At 42.7% G+C, this 17,718-nt stretch overlaps 1 protein-coding gene across 1 annotated transcript in view; it reads left to right on the plus strand.

Moving 5' to 3' along the window:
- Nucleotides 1-10,694: 10,694 nt before the first annotated feature.
- Nucleotides 10,695-17,718, plus strand: part of SMAD1 (SMAD family member 1) — a 76,992-nt gene continuing 69,968 nt past the window's right edge. The window contains exon 1 of the mRNA XM_082653276.1: nucleotides 10,695-10,817. The gene's annotated coding sequence lies outside the window, so the exon portion shown is untranslated. The remainder of the gene's footprint in view (nucleotides 10,818-17,718) is intronic.

Genomic DNA, 17,718 nt, shown 5'->3' on the forward strand with positions numbered 1-17,718 from the left:
GAGATTTCCCCATGTAGCATATAAAAAGTAGTCCTGATTCCTTATTTCAGCTCCAAAGTATTCCATTACGTTAATTCAACTAGTCCTTGAAGAACAGATATTTGGGTTGTTTCCGATCTTTTACAAAGCCAAAGTTTTTGAGAATGAAGCAATGACTAGTTGTGTCCAACGAATCTGAGCCATCCAATAGAAGATATTAAAGTATTCACTGGATTTGGCAATATGAAAGTCAATGAAATCTTAACCAGGGCTAAGATGTATACACACAACCTACCCAGCAGCATGCAGAACCTAGCTTAGCAAGGATATTTTCAATGTCATGGTGCGAACTGAAATCAGATTATAGTGGGTCACTGGGTGAATGTGAGAAAAAGGAGACAACAGGTAGTATAAACTTCTCTTTGAGGAAGTTGGACAAGAAGGTACACAGAAGTGTAACTAGATAAGTATTTGGAAACAAGAGGGGTTTTATTTGGAGGGGCTCTATTTTATGTTTATGAATGTTTGTGCAAATGTGTTTGTAGAATAGAAGATATCACAGCATGTTTATTGTTTGGGGAAGGAGCCACAGAGAGAAAGAGTTAAAATGAGAGGAAAAGAAGGTGTTGATTGCAGAGAGATGTTGTCATTCTTCATTTCTGAAGAGAAGGCTCTTAAGGTTGTTGGAAGTATGGTTAGAAAATATAACATGTAACAAGCATCTTTTTAAAAATACATTTCCTGAAATTTATAGGAACTCAACTCACCATGAAAAGGCAACTTTCACTGGCCTCATCCTTGTCCCCTTGAAGCTTATAGTATAAGAGGCATTTATCCTTATTACAGCATTCTATCCTTTTTGGTCCATCACTACCACTACTGCCTAGTCCAAGCCACCATCGTCTCTTGGGACCACTGTAGTAGCCTCCAAACTGGCCTGCCTGCTTTCACTCGTAACCTTTCTGTGGTTCCCACTTTTCTACAGAGAAGCCAGGAAAATATAACTCAGATCCTGTCTCTCCCCTGCTTTAAACCAGTCAATGACTCCTTATGGCAGTTAGAAAAGATTCCAAAGTCCTTAAGAGGGTCTGCAAATGATGATCTGTAACTTCTTCAGCCTCCTTCTCATTGTTCATAACTTGGCTCAAAGGCACCTTTTCTGGCTGCCCTGCCGAAAACAGAACACTGCCTACCCCTTAAAGTCACGGTCTGTCACAGCACCCTGTTTGATTGTCCTCATAGCTTAAATGATCACATCTTCACTTATCTTGTGTTCCTTAGTTCATTGTCTCCCCAATTAAAATCTGTGCCAACTGAAAGGAAGACTTCTTGTTCACTGTAGTAAACCCAGTGCCTTAAACAATGCCCAGCACACAGTAGCCACTCAATATACATTTGGTAACTATTAATATTGTTCTTTGACTTTTGCAAGGACCTGCTATAGTAATCTTCCCATCCTTTTACCTCTTGTTTTCTCTCCTTTTATTTCACACAAAGCATTTCAATTTAACAGTTATGACTTTGGGGAATAAATACAACGGCAGAAACTTTGAAACGGACAAAATTTGAGTTGGAACTCCTTAACAACAAAATGCAAATTTCAGGAGCTTTATGTAGGCAAAGTGGAGTATCCCTGAGTTGACTGGAAAAAAACCTGATCACCTTGTCTCAAGTGGAAAAGTGCAACATTAGCCTTTCTTTTGAAAGATGAGATAACTCAGTGTATGTGCTGATGCAGAGTGGAAGAATCCTTTAGGAAACCAGAAGGGTATTTTTTGTGAGGGAGTGACCCCTTCTATCTAGTCGTCCAAATAAATTGCAGCCTGTGGCTGTCCCACTATGGTAGTGCCTAAGACTGTCTAGTTTGGAGGTGAAGTATTAGCAAGCCAATTTGGCCACAGATCTATGGCTAAATATTCCAAGCTACTTTATAGATAATAAAGATGGTGTTTTGAATTCCATCTGCCTGACTTTGGGGTTTGGTTATTATTTGTCTCCGTGCTCAGGAGGCAAAGGAAGTGTTATTCGTCAACCATCCTCCAAAAACTCCTGAACAGACAGTGGCTCAAATGTGGTTGATTCAGTTGGATACCCAAGCCTTAGAGATAGATCACTACTGATCATTGTTTTTATTTTCAAATAAGATTCTTCATCATAACCGCTACAGTCAGATAACATTAGCTAAAGCAAATCATAAAAAGCAAGATTTTTAAAAGAAAAATGTCTTGTACAAGAAAAAACTTTATTATGTCTATACAATGGACTCTAAAGGTGATAAAACAACACTAAAAATTCCAGTCATAAAAGATATCATCCAAAGAAATAAAAAATTAAAGGAAAGTTTAATGCAAAATTTCAAAGGCTTCTCTTTGTCAGTCTTGTTAGTTTATCACAAGAAAAAGATAAAGAAAAATCTAAAGGTACATTTGGCAACTCTAATTTATATGTGACTTTGTTTCTGGTTTTCATTTCTAAATACCCTAAGTCGTATTTTGGAGGTGAAACCCCTTAGATGGGGTCGTGTTCACAAGCCCTTGAGATTTACTTTTCAGTTTCTGGCTCAACTCCTGAAATCATTCTTCTTATTTTATCCCTCCAGAGGGAAGGCACTCTTTGTCCCTTCAGTGCTGTGTTTTCAAGTGTCTGGTTGTGTTCAAAAGAAAAGCAAAACCAAAACAAACCAAAACAAAACCTACCAAGGAGTCTCCTCCTTAAGAGTGAAAAACTATCCATTCCTCCTTATAATCAGGAGAAGAAAATGTTCCGCTGTACACTTTTTCCAGGAATACATTTTGGAAGAAGAAATTATTTTAAAGAAATTTTTTATATCTCAGGAAAGTTATACCTTAACTTAGAAAAGCTGGTCAGTCTTAGCGACAGCTTGATATGACAATTGCCTCAAATACAAAATGCAGGGGCTGTTTCTGCACATGTATGAGTCTTACCAGAACAGAATATTTTTACATAAAACTTTTTCAAGTTCCAGGACAGAAATTTGATGGTTTTATGACATCCCTAGCTTAACACCAAAGAACAACTTTTACAATCTCTGGGAAAATACTAAAACCCAATATAAATGGATACGCCTAACATCTTTACAGAACAAAAAGAGGGAGATTGTTAATATACCAAGTACTTCAAAAGATTACCTGCCTAAGCGTTCACAAGCCTCAAGCATTACGGTCAGAGATAAATGACAAGTGTAGTAAGGAAGATGAAAAGCCTTCTGTAGCACGGTCTTTTAGCTACTTATCCAATATTCAGTGGTATGGTATATGTCTAACAACTGGCTCTAGAAAAAAAAAAAAAAGAAAGCCTAAACTTTTTGGTGTTTGCCAATTTTTGTGCTGTAAATGCTCCCATTGTGACAAATTTCAGGCTACCAATGTGTTTAACAACCACCCTATAAAAAAAAAAACCTGAAAATTTAACCATTGGCTCTCACAAGCCAGAGTGAGCCATTTGGAGCTCATCACTGCATTCATCCTCCTCCTCTTCATCACCAGCAGAAATTCCATTTTGTTGCACTGGCAATTTTCTATGATTAAAAAGAAAAGAAAGGCACTTCCTAGTCATTCTTGCACATAGGCCATAAGACAGCATGTGCTGATGAGAAGTAGGCACAAGTCATGGTGGGAGCTGTGCTCGTGATGTGTTCCTTAAAGGAGCTTCAGACTCAGCTAACCCTTTTTACCCTTAACGTTTTCTTTTTCCTGGCTGGAATGCATACATGATGACTGGAGCTGCAGCAGCCATTTTATGATCAACAATTAAGGAGAGAGGACAAGGAACTCACAGAGATCTTGGCCCTGACATCTTTGAGTTGCCTTACCACCTCTGGAGTTCTTATTTCTGATCTTTTTAAAAATAAGAAATAAAATATATTCCTATATTGCTTAAACCGCTGTCATTTAGGTTTTGTGTCAAAGGCAGCCAAAGCCAGCCTTTCACCTTGGGCAAACTCACCAATAGATGCAGACCTAGTAAAGAGAAATTGCTACCAGAAGAAAAACTGTTTAAAATTTTTTTTCTAGAAATCACATAGTCATTAAAACTTTAAAAAACTGACCAATCAGGGCTTCCCTTGTGGCACAGTTGTTAAGAATCTGCCTGCCAATGCAAGGAACATGGGTTCGAGCCCTGGCCCAGAAAGATCCCACTTGCTGCCGAGCAACTAAGCCCATGCACCCCAACTACTGAGCCTGCGCTCAAAAGCCTGCAAGCCACAACTACTGAGCCCACGTGCCACAACTACTGAAGCCTGCGCGCCTAGAGCCTGTGCTCCGCTACAAGGAAAGCCACCGCAATGAGAAGCCCGTGTACCTCAATGAAGAGTAGCCCCCGCTCGCCACGAGAGAAAGCCCGCATGCAGCAATGAAGACCCAACACAGCCAAAAATAAAAACAAACAAATAAATTTATATATATATAAAAAATATTTTGTTGGAATGAATCTACCTAAAATACTTGACTCTAGAGGCAGAAATTGTATTCTCAGCACAGCACTATGAACCACCAGTGAAGAGAATTTTGGCCACTGTTATTGAACACATGCAATGTACCAGATACTGTGCTAAGCACTGTAGAGACATCAGCACACTTGCTGTGTAACCTTGAGCAGCTCAACATCTTGGTGCTTCATCTATTTATAAGACGGAGATGACATAATAGTTATATAATAGAGGGGTTTTGAAAAATAAAGGAGTTAATAGTATATATGTAAGGTGCTCAAAACAATGCCTGGCAAATAGGAAACACTAAGTGTTAGTTATTATTACCATGATTATTATTCCCCACAAACCCTATTGGTTAGGCACTGCTATTACCAGCAGATGAGGGTAAGAACATCTATCTCATAGGGAGGTTCTGAGACTATGAGATGATTCCTCTCAAGTGTTTAGCATTGTGCCAGGTAAATGCTTAGTAAGCTCTGGCTATTATGAGTTCGATACAGAACAGCAGTCAGATGAAGCCGTTTAGTGAGATCTGTGTCACTAATTTAGTGAAATATTGTGTCCGTGTGGAGAAAAAATTAGCTTTTTTTGTGGGAGAGAAGGCTAGTATTATTCATCCATTCCTATAATGTACTTATGGTGCCTTATGATATATAATTAATATGTCAAAGGATGAGTGATATTTGACATGCAATAGATAAAAACCAAGTATATGGGGCACGGCAAGAGCTAAGGGACAGAGAACGCCTTGGGATGGGGCTTTGGTATAGAGGAGAGAGAACTCTGGCCCAGGAGACATGGAATTGGACCTGATTCTGCCATTTACTAGTTTTTTGACCTTGGGCAAATTACTTAACTTTTCATTTCCCTCATTTGTTAAAATGAGAATTCTGAGTTCAATACATCATCTATCCCAACTTTAAAAAGTAATTTTGTTTGTTTGTTTAATATCTAAGAGATGATGTTGGACCTTAAAGAATAGGTCAGATTTTGAAAACTGGAGCTCTGGTTCATACACCAACGCTGAACACAGGATATACTATTTAGATGCTTTGGGGGAACACCATTGCAAATTTGCCCACGTCTGTGTGAGAGTATGAGCGAGACCAGGCAGGAAATGTGAGTCAGGGTCATACTTTGAGAACCTTGGGTACCAGGCCTTGAAGTTAGAAGTTTATTGGGAGGCACTGCTAAGCCATTGAACTTTTCTGAGCAGGGGAATGACATGCTCAAACCACTCCCCTCGGGAGATTATTTCAGCAACGAGAATGATATAAGGGTTAACTGAGGCACGGAGGAGGGTTGCGGGACCACCCTAGAGGTCTAGGCATGAGATCAAAGTAACTAGGAGCATGGGAAAGGAAGGACATGAGAGGGTTTCAAGAGGGAAGTGAATATCTCACGGAAGGGATGAACCTGTGGAAATTCTCCCATATGACTTAATTGGCAAGGAGTAGATGTGACAGTTCAGCAGTTTAGTGCAGAGCCATTCATTCCTGGCAGAAACTGGGGGTCTGAACATTTGTTAGGTGAATTTGGAAACAGTTTGAATGGTAGGTAGTAAGCTCACAAAATTGGGGATCAGCCTTGTTAATCATGGTTGAATTAATAGACGTCAGATAAGCAAAAAGAATGATGTCGATTTATTACAGTTTAGGAGTTCAGTAGCTTGAATATTCACTGTGAGTTTTGGGGAATAACAACATTGAAGTTCTGTGTGGCAGGAAAACGGAGGAGGGAACAGTCCTCAAAGGCTTGTGTCTACATGCTGCAAATTCTACCTGACCCTGACTGGAAACGTGGTCTCAGAGAATAATTCTAAGCAAGGATTATAGAATGCCCCACAGACTTCAGAAACTGTTGAAATTCATCTAAAATTCTACTGTCACCATGACATTTACCATCAAATGTTCACATAGAACTTTTTACATAGTATACAGACTGTTTTGAAACTCTTAGAAAAAAGGCTAACAACTTTTTGCAAATTCTTAGAATTATAATTAGATCTGAAATTTAGACTTGAGGGTGAGGATAATAATGGGAAAGAACCAGTACTGTGAAGTATTGTCTACTTTAAGAAAGACACCAATTGGAATTTTCACAGCCATTCTATTAGAGATTTATTCCTTCAGCAAATATTTGAGTGTCTACTGTGATAGGTCTGTGCAAACTTTGGGGATGTAGTGGGAAACAAACTAGATAGAGCTCCCACCTTCACACAACTTAGAAGGCTGATAGGGTCTTCCCACGAATAGTCAACAACATGCCTAAATACGTCTATAATTACAAACAGTTCAAAGTTCTATGGAGGAAAGGGTGTGATGAGAGAATAAAGGGATTTCAACATCAAAAATATATAATTCCCCCACCACAGTTATCACAGGAACAACCCCCCCTTTTTTTTGCCTCCTGCCTTTTTTTTTTCTCGTTTTAATGAGATGTAAGTGACATCCAACACTGTATAAGTTTCAGATGTACAGCATAATGACTTGACCTACATACATCATGAAATGATGACCATGATAAGTTTAGTGAACATCTATCCTCTCACCTAGATACAAAATAAAAGGAGTACCCCTTTTTAATGTGAAGAATACCACACCAGTGATCCTTGGCAGGCTTGTTCCAGGGAAACTAATTCGCTTAAATTCATTTAAGGAGCTGATACACAAACTCTACGTTGCATTTATTTTTCTGAGTAGAACCATCTCTTAAAATAAGTTTTTGGGTTCACAGTTTGCATCTATAAAATTTGCAGCCAATTTTAAGGGCTCACTTTATTGTAAATGATTAGTAATTGATTTTGGGCAGGGGGAGACACACTGCTTAAATAGCATAATTAATTTGCTTTTGGTCCCTTGATACCTCCTTTTCTCTGAGGATCCTGTCCTCCTCCCTAGCTCAGCCCATCCACTTTCTCTGATCACACTGCTAGATCTTGGCATTATCCCACACTGTCCCAGCTTCATGATTTTAATCTCCAGCATCCCATTCTCAGACTGTTCCCCAGCTTTTGGGAGTCGTTCCCTGCTCCAGCAATTCTTGGATTCCCCTCCTCCCACCTTCATTCCTTTGATCTTCTCATCTTTCCATCATCATCACACTCTCCCGTGTCCTCACCTCTCTGCTTATCACAGTTCCCCAGAGTCACTCCCCTGCCTACACCCTCTGCTCTCTGACCCTCTTTTCCTCCATCACACCCACCTGCAAAACCCCAGCTCTGACCCTTTAGGTCGCCCGAGGCTGGAGGAAAAGCCACAGCCATGCTGACTGGCCTTGCTTTAAATTCATGACCACGAACCTCAAATGGGCACTTAATAGTGCTGCCTGGCAATCCTACCACATTTCCATGGTTCATTTGCTCTCAAACTCTCCCAAAAGATAACCGTTTCATATGTGCTCCTCTCTTTTCCAACCTCCAGCATCTCTTCCACCCTCACCATTTCTCCGGAAGTAGGGTTCATGGCTATTTCACCAAGAAAAGAGAAGCAGAGAGAAGAGAAGGTCCCTGTGTTCCCAGCTCCTCAGCCACCAGCCCTCGTGCATCTGGGCCCACACACTGCCTTCCTTTCTGTGCTAGCTTCTCTCTGCTTCAGGGCTCTGGCCCCCCGGCTCTTCTGTGAAAAGGGGAAGAAGACTCAGCCTCAGGGTCTTTGCACTTGGCAACCCTCCCTGCAGATCATGTGATATGCTCCCTCTTCCTCTAGGACCTCTTGTCAATAAGGTTTTCCCTACCCACATGGACACAGCAACCACCCCCATTCCCCATCTCTGTTACCCTTTGGCTTCCATCCCATGTACAGCCACCTGGCATATTTGTGTATTTATTCATTATTTGTCCCCCCTGAGGGATTTGTATCTCTTTGCACCATATCCCTTGTGACCTGAACAGTGCTAGATTGATTCATTCACTCATTCCTTTATTCAACAGGTGCCGGACTCTGCTCCAGGCACTGAGGGTACAGCGATGCACAGATCCAGGGAGGAAACAGCCGGTGCACAGGTCCTGAGGTGGGAGTGTGCCCCAGTGGTCCCAGGACTTGTGAGGAGGCCACAGAGACTTGAGGAAAGAGCAAGGGAGAGAGTAGACCAGGTCAGAGTGGTAAAGAAAGACGGGAAGGGAAGTTCATGAAGGGTCTTGTACACATTGTGAGAACTTCTATTTTGAGTGAAATGGGGAACCAAGGGGGGATTTTTTTGGATACAATGATATTAATATGCAACCCACATTCAAGTTTTCACAACTGTCCCAATAATGTCCTTTTGAAAACAGTCCAATTTTCTATTACCATTGAAAGAAATAACTGGCACGAGTGGCAAGATCAAATTTCACAACGTGTAGTATTAGTAATTATCATTTGGGGCTACTAGGCTGCACTGGGAAAGGTCATCTATAGATTTAAAAAAATGAACAGTTCTACGTCTTTTTATAGCTTTTCCCCTCATCCAGAATCCAAACAAGGATTAGTTGTCATGTCTTTTTTTTTTTTTTAACTGCTTTATTGAAATAAAATTCACACGTTGGGACAATTTGACCACAAAATGTACAATTCGGTGGGCTTTAGTATATCCACAGAGCTGGGCAACCATCACCACAAACTAATTTTAGAACATTTTTGTCACCCCCAAAAGAAACCCCATAACCTTTACCTATCACCCCACCCCCACCCCAGCCTTTCCAATTCCCCCAAACAAAGGCAACCACCATTCTCCTTTCTGTCTCTATAGGTTTGCCTATTACGGATATTTTGTATAAATGGAAGCTTACAACTTGTGGTCTTTGGTGTCTGGCTTCTTTCACTTAGCATAGTGTTTTCAAATTTCATCCATGTAGCATGTGTCAGTACTTCCTTCCTTTTTATGACTGAATAATGTTCCAGTGTATGGATATAGCACATTCTATTTATCAAAGGAGGGTTTGAGCAGAGGAGTGATCTGATGGGAGTGGCATTTAACAAGGCTCACTCCAACTGCTGTTTTGAGGAGCAGAGAATGAATAACTATATCAGAAGTTGATTTTTTGGGAAAATAAGATGAGGTCCAAGAATTGACCTGTAAGTGCTCAAATATTTAATGAAGAAATTAGCAGAAATATTCTGACCTATATATAAATATATTTTATGTGTTTTGGGGGACTTGTTTCATTTCCTTAGAATAATTAAACATGGAATGCAGAAATTAAAAAATAGTTAATAAATAAGAATTTTAAATGGAATGTGCACGTGTAAAATTACATGAAAAATTGGAGAGTACCATTAATTGGATTTTTAAAAAAATATTGCTGGTAATGGTTCTTTTGGTACATGTGAAATTTATTCCTCAGAATAATTATTCGCCTCTAAACATAACTCAACATTATGGTAATTATCCAAGATTTCATGCCGGCTTCCAGAGAGCTGGCCAAGAGAAAAATGAAATCTTATAAAAAAATATTTTCAATGTCTACGCAGATCAGGTATCTGGGAGCTAGCTCGGTTTTATTTTGGGAAGTTGGTGTCATCTAAAAGATTGTAGAAACTGGATCAAAAAAATTTAAAGTTCTATTGTGGCATCTGTCATTATTTGGAGCAGCGAGGTAACCAACTGGAATCATTAGATCCCGGATTGGCATAAAACACACATATTGATTCAGGGTTTGTTACAAGCACATGCAATAGTTACTAGGTTATCCTTTTGGGGTACGTGCAACTTCTGGGGCTTGCAAATCATTGAGGAGTAAGCGAGGGGCAATGAAACTAGACATAAAAAGGCGAGGCTCGAAAGGTAATTGTCAAAACGCACTCCACGTTTATAGAGCGGTTGGGTGGGACCGGTGGACTTGTTCTACGAACATTTCAAAAAAATAAACATTGAACGCGGAACTTCACCGGCAGGCAAGGTACCGAGACCGCTCCCCCGGGACTAAAGGAGGCAGGGGCTGTGGTGTTTTCTCCTTGGAACCAGCGGGGCGTGGGGCTGGAGGCGCGGGAGGCGGCGCGGGCCCAGCGCTCGCGCCGGCGGGGCCGGGAATTTGGAGAGGATCCCTGGTCGCGCAGCCGCGGCGGGAGCGGCGGCGCGCGCAAGTGCGCGTGTGAGCGAGCTAGAGAGCAGGCGGGCGAGCGAGTGCGCCGGGTATTGGCAGCTGAGGAGTGGAGGCTGGGCGGCTCCGACTCCCTGACGCCAGCGCGACCAGATCAATCCAGGCTCCGGGAGCGAGCGAGCGAGCGAGTGGGCGAGCGGGCGGGCGGGCGGGAGGAGGAAGGAGAGGCCGAGCCGCTGAGCCCGGGCCGAGGCGCGGGGAGGGACCCTGCGAGCGCAGCGCCCGGCCGGCCGGACCGGGGCCGCGGGGGACCCCGCTCGCCCGGTCAACTCGTGCGCCCGCGTGGACAGGCGCGCAGCCAACCCGGTAAAACGAAACAGACCCGAACCCAACTTTCCCCTCCGTCGCGTCCTCGCCCTCCCCTCGGCGCTCCGGGCTTCCCAGCGCCGCCGCCGCCGCCGCCGCGGGCTGGGGCGGGCGCGGCCCGGCCGGGTGGCCACGATCGCGCGCGGGGCCGGCGGCGCGGGCTGCGGCGGGGAGGGGGCTCTTCCCCGCGTGGGGCGGACCGGGGATTCCCCCCCCCCCATGATGGCGCCTCCCGGCCGCTCGGAGGAGCAAGCCTGCCACCTCCTCCTCTCCTCGCGCCTGGCCAGCCGGGCAAGGCTCGGGCCCGTGTGCCCCCCGCGTCTTTGTTGGGTCTGCGGTGGGGAAGCCGCGTTCCTCGGTCCCCGGCCCTGCCTGCGGCCGGCCCTCCGCGGCCACCCTCCCCCTCCGCCCGCTGCCCGTTTCCCTTTCCCTTCCTGCAGCCGAGCCTGGGCCGTCGGCGCGGCCCGCGGGCCCATTGTGTCCCGCGCCGGCCCGGGCGACCCCTGCGGGAGTCGGAGGGCGGTCGCCGGCGCTGCCCTCTCCGCGGAGCGGGGCTGTTGTAAAGGGGACACCCGGTGCCCTGGGTCCTTCTGCGTCCGGGGCGGGCTCCTTCCTGTGCCCCCTACTAGCGTCTTGGGGGTCGAGGTCAAGGAAAGTTCGTACTGAAATTCCCTCTCATTTATTCAAAGGTTTGGCGGCGGCGGCGCGCGTATTTTTTTTTTTTTCTCTTCCGCCTACACCCCCCGGAGTCTCCGAGTGTCGTCTCATTCCTTTCCCTTTCCCGGATTCGATTGCCTCACTGCATGTGTATTTGTGAGTTCGCTGTGCAGCAACTGTTCATTTACTCTGCGCCCGGTCTTTGTTAGTGTTTCTCGGGGTTGTTTCTGCAGGAAGGGGGGGGGGGTGTTGGGTGTGAGAGAGACAGACGTGGGCTTGTTTTTCTAGTTGCTTAATAAATATGAAGGCTTCCAGGGAGAGCGTTTGCCTGATGTACTTTGGGAAGGGAGGGGGAACAAATGCCTGCCGGATCTTACAACCACAGTAGCTGCGGCTTTTGTTTATTTTGCGGCGCGGACGATGTTTCAGTGCACTTGCAAGGTCCCCGGCCGGGCGCTTCCCTTCTGAAAATAGAGGCGCGTCTCCGAACCCTCTCCCGAGAAAACATCGTTGTCGTGAGTGCTGTGACAGCCGGCCTCTTGCTTTCCCCTGAGGTTCTCTTGCTGAAATTTCAGAGTAGGTGGAATGATACAGAAGTTGCCTGATCTCTGTATGTGCTTCCTCTTACTGAAACTCCTAGCAAGCAGCTCAATCGCAAAATGCCTTTATTTCAGAACGTTTCTCGCTTTCATTACCTGCCGTGGATAACATGCCTGCATTCAGTAGCACAATGAGAAAACTGTTCTCTGCCCATGTTGATTTTTCATCTTGTTTCTCATTACCTCTTGACGCTTTATTGGAGGTAGCTGAGCTGTATTGGAACCACGATTTAAAAAGAATCAGGGCAGAATCAATGTGCACTGCCCCGGGATTTTCAATTAGTATAAATATTTTGCATCAGTGTTAATTCTGATGGAGGTGCCAGGCCTAAATATGCTGTAACTGATTTAAATGTTTGTCCTCCCCTCTCTCTCCCTCTTTCCCATTTGCAGTTATTTGATATTTCTGTGCAGGTGGTGTACATTTGTGTAATATTGCAGTTCTTAGGAAACTGTAACCAGGGTCGTGGGAGATGATTTTCTAGAGGTGGGCGATGTCAGAGCCTCTGGAGGATCCAGGCAGGATCGGGTTTCTTCTGAGGGTAGGGATTTGTCCTTGATTTAGTTTTGACCCCTCCAAGCATAGGTATGTAACCAAATACATTTTTCCTTTTTGCAGTATCCTTTGGTTTTATACCCTTGAAGAGCTGATGACCTTTGCATTTTAGAGAAACGACAGTTTTTAGGCAATTTAAAATATGAACTTCTTACACCTCTTGGAATTTAATTTTTTTTCTACTAAGTTCATTAAAGCATTAAGAGGAAGTAAGTCTCATTTTTCCAAATACATTTATTAGTTGAAAACTAAATTGCAGTTTGTGATTTTGATTTCTAGTAAGTCTGGGTTTAGTAACTTGGTTAGAGTGGAAAAAGAATAAACTTGAGTGTAATGAGATGAGTATATTTAAGCTGCAGTCGCCTACATAATCAAGGCCAAGTTGTGTGTGTATAAAAGATCTCATTTGTGTAGTCTTACAAGGCTAATGGAAGCATCATTGAGGCTTTATAAATAATGTAAGTTGTGTATAATGTAGAGTCTCCAGAGACGGCAGAGAAAGCATCATTACCAGCCTTTTCAACCTGCTGGAGATCTTAAATTGATTTACAGCACTGAACTGGTGCAAAATGATACATCAGGATGACATGGGGTCAGCCTGTAAAAGTCTATGATGTCAGCCTATTAGTTCAGTCATCATAATTAAACCATATTACAGGGGCAGCTAAGCAGGAGTCTGGCGTTATCCTTCAGATATGGGTGGTACATGGATTTTGTTTATAGTGGAAAGGCCAAACTGGCAAGGAATGCTAGTGTTTCTGAAAAGGGGAAAGGCTTACAGAACTCTGAATTGCTGAAAAAATTGAAGCTAAATTAAGGCATGTTCAGTCTGCATTGTCTAAATAGCTTTCCATTTGGTAGTGGAGAAACAGATGCTTTGAGGGTGCCGATAAGGACCCTCAAAGCAGCTCTGATCCATGCACTGAATCATGCTTCATGTGAGCTTGAATTTAACTTGGCCTTAAGGACCTTATAAAATATCAGAGGACCACGTATTTCACATCTCTGATCCTTTTATTAACACTGAGTTGCACTGTATTGATGCAAACGCTGATACGTTATTTCTTTAAGCATAGTTAGCAGGTCTCCACTGGAAACAGAGATATTTGAATTGAACATATAAACAGTTCAGGAAAAGAAGATTCTTAGTTTTTGCTTAAATTTCTGGCAATCCTTATTCAATTTATGGGTCATCTAGGGCTGTGCCGTCCAATTAGGTAGCCATAATCATGTGTGGGTATTTAAGTTGAAATTAATTAAAATTAAAATAAAATAAAAATTCATCTCAGTAGCACTAGCCATAGTTCACGTGCTCAGTAGCTAATGTGGCTAGTGGCTACCACCTTGGAGAATGTATACATAGAACATTCCCATCATCACAGAAGGTTCTATTGGACAGTGCTGCTCTAGACCTTTCGCCTCTGCTCATCCACACTTTCTACTCACCTTTCAGCTGCTTCTCTACTTGGTACCTCTGTGGATGAGTTTGTGAGGTCGAAGGGAGAAAGAAATATGTCAATTAATTTTGCTGCTTCCTAGTTGCTCTTGTTAAAAGAGTTTGGAAGTGACAGTTGAAGCTACTGCATAAAACAAGGTTGACTTTTCTGTCAATCATATTTATCGTTGGTGTCATGGCTTCTAATTTGATTTAGAGCTTTGGGTAGGAGAAATTGTAGCTGATTTTTTTTCTGTGTCCTTGTCTTTAATACTCATATCTCATTTAAGCATCAAAACTTCCCTAAGTACTGTCGTTGTCACCTTTTTACAGGTAAGGAAACTGAGTTCTGAGTGATTCATTGTCTTGCCTCAGGCTACGTAACTAGTCATTATATTCTTAGCCATGAAGTGAACAAGGCAAGCTCACTCTAGAGCCTCACTTTTCTAAAAAATTAATTAATTAATTTTTGGCTGTGTTGGGTCTTGGTTGCTGCGCGCGGGCTTTCTCTAGTTGTGGCGAGCAGGGGCTACTCTTCATTGCAGTGCGCAGGCTTCTCATTGCGGTGGCTTCTCTTGTTGCGGAGCACGGGCTCTAGGCGCACGGGCTTCAGTAGTCGCGGTGCATGGGCTCAGTAGTTGTGGTGCAGAGGCTTAGTTGCTCTGCGGCATGTGGGATCTTCTCAGACCTGGGCTCGAACCCGTGTTCCCTGCATTGGCAGGCGGATTCTTAACCACTGCACCACCAGGGAAGTCCCCTCACTTATATATATATATCTATATCTAGAATACCTGAATAATCATTGTTCTGCTGGGCTTTATTATTCTGGTATAGATATGACTTTGCTTTTATTTTTTAGTCTTTTAGACAACTTTGCCTTCTATTGTGCTTTTCTGGACCATCTTCTGTTGTCTTCCTTTAAGTGCTTAAGAAAGGAAACATAATGTTAACACCTCTCTAAGCAGAACATAATTGGAAGACTAAATCTGACATAAAAGTAATGCATTTCAAAGCCAAATTGGTTTTATCTCTGCTTTTCTGGATAATTCCTGTCACTTTCCCCTTGCTTTTTTCTTGTATTATCACAAGCTGATGGTACTAAAAAAGAAAGTTCTAGTAGTTCAGTTTATCTCATTAAAATTAGTCTTCTTTAGCTGGTAAACACTGCACTTTGAGATGCAAATAGTTCATTGCAAATTCCTTGGAATTTATTGTTTTACATTTATGTCTATTTTTGTATAGTCTTACAGTTCAGTCATTTTTATTTTTATTTTTTTTCATCAGGGCTATTTAAGAATTTGATGAAACCCTGGATCCCCTATCACGCTCCCATCCTCCAATCCAAAAATGCTTATATGCCCTGAAGCTTGTGTGTGCACAGAAGTACCCAAATTTCAGATGAAGGACATCCATGGGACTGCCTTGCCAAGTGTGTTCATAAACACTGATTTGTAATTTCCTTTACAAAGAATAGAGATATTGAGTGTTAAAAGCTACTTTGATGTTCCTATCAAGTTGAGCAATCCGAGGCCCAGGGAAGATAGCGGACTTGCCTGAAGTCACCCATCCAGTGATTGGAGGAGGGAAAGCCTGCACCTGGATCACTGTCATTGTCAAGTTCCCATTTGTTTGTTTTTTCCTTCCTCACTCGCTGTGCTCCTGGGCCTTTGGTCTGAGCATTTCCAGTGTTAATTGGGGAGGGGAGGAAAGGAGAATTTTTTGGCATGATGTTAACTTTTTGTACCCAACATTATTTGAGCTGAGTATGAATCAAGTCTGACAACCTCAGATGTTTTTTACAGATTAAAATTGATTTTTTTTTTTTAATTTTAGAGATGGAAAAGAAACGACTTATACCTGATTTAGTCAATGGGACCTTACTAGAAAATGGTAGATCCGAGATTCTACGAAGTTCAAATTAAATCAGGCAAGTCTGCTGTACAAATCTCCTCGTTTGGCTCTCAAAAACAAATCATATTCCTAACCAAAAGTCAGAGATTGGGGTATTTAGGGAAGGAGTTAGGAGGTACTAGGGAGAGAATTGGAAAGGTCTAAGGAGAAAAGGGATAATTTAAATATAAAAATTTAGAAATGAAGTATAAAGTTATAAAATGACATTGAGGCTGATGAAGTGTTCTGTGTAATTGTACTTCTGTGTGTGGTTTTTCTTTTCTTTTTTAAAAACTTACTATCACCGGTTTATTATGAAAGGATATAACTCAGGAACAGCCAGATGGAAGAGATGGACAGGGCAAGGTATGGGGGAAGGGCGCCATGAGCTCCATGCCCTCTCCAGGCGCCCCACCCGCATAGCACCTTGATGTGTTCACCGGCCTGGAGGCTCTGGTCTTAATTTTTGGTACCAAGATTAGCAGGAAGTGCTTTGGTAACAAATAGAGGCATCTCCATTTTGCCTCGAATTGAAATCTCTTGACTCTTTATCCCCCTTTTCTGCTATTACGTCGTATTGCAACTATTTAGGCTAATCTGGTGACCTGTCATCTGATTTGCTGCAAAAATACCTGAAGTATTTTTAATACTTCTGGAGTTACTGCCTTAAAAAAAAAAAAAACTAAGTTGCATGAATGTACTTACTTAAAATCTAAGTCAGAATCTTCACTATGGTGTTCATTATTAAAATAATGTCAGTTTTAGAGATGTACTACTAGTCCTAGGCAAAAAAGTAACATTTACAGCTATTGCTGGCTGATTTGCAGAAATGAGCGGGCCCTGTAGAACGTTCATTTGCATAAGGAAAGCTGTCTTTCAGATGGGAAAAGCCAATCTTTCAAAAACAGTTCAACTCCAATGACTGCATCGGGCTTTTAGGCTGATACTGGGAACTGCAGTATTTGAGCAGTTTAATCTAACATCTTTGTGATTTTTTAAAAATTAATTTATTATTTTATTTTTGGCTGCGTTGGGTCTTCGTTGCTGCGCGCGGGCTTTCTCTAGCTGTGGCGAGCGGGGACTCCTCTTCGTTGTGGTGCGTGGGCTTCTCATTGCGGTGGCTTCTCGTTGCAGAGCACGGGCTCTAGGTGCGCGGGCTTCAGTAATTGTGGCATGCAGACTCAGTAGTTGTGGCTCATGGGCTTAGTTGCTCCGCGGCATGTGGGATCTTCCTGGACGAGGGCTCGAACCCGTGTCCCCTGCATTGGCAGGTGGATTCTTAACCACTGCGCCACCAGGGAAGCCCCCTGTGATTTTTTAATAAGCTAAAATCAGAACTTTAGAGAACATTCCCTCTTGAAGATAAAGCATCAAACTCTCTAAGGTTTGAGGGAATCCATACCTGGCAATTCTCCCAAATCTCTCTGCTTGGTTCCTAGTGTTCACATAGGAGCCTTATATAGAACCCAGGTCTATGGTTGGTGGATTGATTTCTTAACTAATTTTCTTGAGACAAGCCTGGATTTCAAGGAACACATACAACATACACAGCAGTTACTTATGCATCTATATGCTTTTGAGCTCACGGTGAAAATAAATATTCACTATGTCATGTTTGCGAAAAGGAGGATAGAGGGATCTAGCTTTTGATTCAAAAATATATTTATACGTGTAATTTTTTAATGCTTTATTTGTAGTTTCCCCTTAATTTTAGGGCAGCTGTACTATATTTTTTCCTACAATTCCAGATAGTTAGGGTATAGT

The sequence above is a fragment of the Grampus griseus genome (genome assembly GCF_964374135.1).
Source record: "Grampus griseus genome assembly, chromosome: 4".
Classification (NCBI taxonomy): domain Eukaryota; kingdom Metazoa; phylum Chordata; class Mammalia; order Artiodactyla; family Delphinidae; genus Grampus; species Grampus griseus.